Source organism: Pistacia vera, unplaced genomic scaffold, assembly GCF_008641045.1.
Source record: "Pistacia vera cultivar Batoury unplaced genomic scaffold, PisVer_v2 Contig55, whole genome shotgun sequence".
Lineage (NCBI taxonomy): Eukaryota > Viridiplantae > Streptophyta > Magnoliopsida > Sapindales > Anacardiaceae > Pistacia > Pistacia vera.
This window is the reverse complement of record NW_022196390.1, coordinates 46,111-48,592: the sequence shown is the minus strand read 5'-3', so window position 1 is coordinate 48,592 and position 2,482 is coordinate 46,111.

The following is a 2,482-nucleotide window of genomic DNA, read 5'->3' as shown; positions in this document are numbered from 1 at the left end:
GTTGGTACTATGTGAATTCCAACCGATAGTCATGGAAGTGAGATGGTGCTGTGTGAACGCCATCCGGTCGTACCTCCGGTAAGATGAGGCCATGGTATTTAGTAGAAACAGAAACAGAAACAGAAACAGAAACAGAATTAGAAAAGGAAAGAATTAAGAGTCACACACGGGGACAGACAGTTAGAGAGTTTTACTTACTGAGCATTAATTGTGCTCACCCCGTTATTTTCCTTTGTGGATGCAGGTTCTAGGTGTTGATGCGGTCGGAGGGGCGTCGGCAAGCGAGGAGAAATAGCTACACTGTTTCCCCTGTTTTGTCTTTTTAAAATGCATTTTTGTAAACAGTACTCTTTGTGTATAAAAGATATATGAATTTTAATGAAAAGAAATTTTTGGGGCCCAATTTTATATTGTTATTATGCATGCATTGTGTACCAGTTTTCAGTAGATGTTACAAGATAACTGTATCTCTTGGGCTCACAATGCACTATCCCAGATCTACGTAGCCCCTGTGCTATCTGAGGTGGTTCACTTTGATCCATAAATTGTGAAGTAACCTCCTTGCGATGTTCAACCACTTCCTGTTCGTCCTTCATTTAATGTATCTTGTGGTACTAGAACTTCATCGAGTTATACTTTTCTCCCACTAGAGCTTCTTAGAAAAAAATCATTTTCTAGGAAGACACCAGTACGAGCGACAAAAATTTTGCGCTCTTCTTGGTGGTAGAAATAGTATCCTTTGGTCTCCTTAGGATACCCCACAAATATACATTTATAGGATTTCGGGCCTAGCTTGTTCGAAGTCAATTCTTGACATAAGCTTCACAACCCCAAATCCTTAGATAAGACAAGTTGGGCTTTCGCCCATTCCATAATTCAAATGAAGTCTTATCTATAGACTTTGACAGCACATGGTTCAAAACGTGAGTCACAATCTCTAGGGTATAACCCCAGAATGATGCAGGTAGATCACTAAAACTCATCATGGACCTAACCATATCAAGTAAGGTATTATTCCTCCTTTCAAACACTCTATTGTGTTGGGGTGTGTATAGAAAGGTGAATTGTGATACTATCCCACATTCCTTCAGGTATTCAAAAAACCCTGAGCATAAGTATTCACCTCCTCGATTTGACTGAAGAGCTTTAATACTTTTGCACAACATATTATATACTTCATTCCTGAATTCTTTGAATTTATCAAAGGCTTCAGATTTATGTCTCATAAGATAGACATAACTATATCTATTGAAATCATTAGTAAATATGATGAAGTATGAATATCCACCTCTAGCTTCAACTGTTAGTGGACCACATACATCACTATGGATGATGCCTAACAATTCAGTACCCCTTTCACCTTGTCCTGTGAAAGGAGACTTGGTCATCTTGCCTAAAAGGCATGATTCGAATACCTCAAATGACTGGAAGTCAAACGGGTCCAAAACTCCATCCCTTTGAAGTTTTGCAATGCTAGTCTGGTTAACATGACCTAATCTACAATGCCGGAGGTATGTCTGGTTTCGATCACTATGTTTAGCTCTCTTGGTTTCAGTATTGAGAATATCCTTATTGTTTAAATCAAGAACATATAACCCGTTATATAACCTTGCAATTCCAAATAGAATACCATTCAAACTAAAGGATAACAATCCATTAGAAATCTCAAAATGATATCTTATATTATCCAAAGCGGATACTGAAATAATATTTATGGAAATAGAAGGTACGTAATAACAGTTATGAAGTTCCAACAACAAGCCCGAAGGCAAAGATAAACAATAAGTTCCTACAGCCACATGTGCTCCATTTCCAACTCATAGATCCATTTCTCCCTTGCGAGCAATCTACTCTACCTTAGTCCTTACACATCAGTGCAAATGTGAGTACCACATCCTGTGTCAATGACCCAAGATGTTGATGGAGAGAAGTTAATCTCAATCATGAACTTACCTGAAGTCGAAGCCTCTGACTTATTCTTGTTAGCGAGGAAAGCCTTGCAGTGCTTTCTCTGGTGGCCAAGCTTGCCACAATAGAAGCAAATTACTTTTTTGCCCTTTCCAACGCCACTCTCAGGCCTAAGAGCACCCTGTCATTTAGGTTTGGACTTGGGTTTGGCCTTAGTCTTTCCCTTGCCCTTGCCCTTACCCTTGCCCTTATCCTTACCCTTTCCTTTACTAGCAAAAACTAGTAAGACAGGCTTGGATCTTTTCATGTCCTGCTCTGCAGTCCTTAGCATGTTTAGAAGCTCTGATAGAGGTTTCACCATCATGTTCATGTTGAAGTTCATTATGAACAATGCAAAAGAATTGGGCAAAGATTGCATAATTAAATCCACTTGTAATTCTGCATCCAACCCAAACCCCAAAGTCTCAAGCCTTTCTATGTGCTCTATCATTTTGAGCACATGAGGGCCAACTTCGGCTCCCTCAGTCATCGACTTCCAAATAGTGCTTTCGAGACCTTGTACCTCTCATGTCGA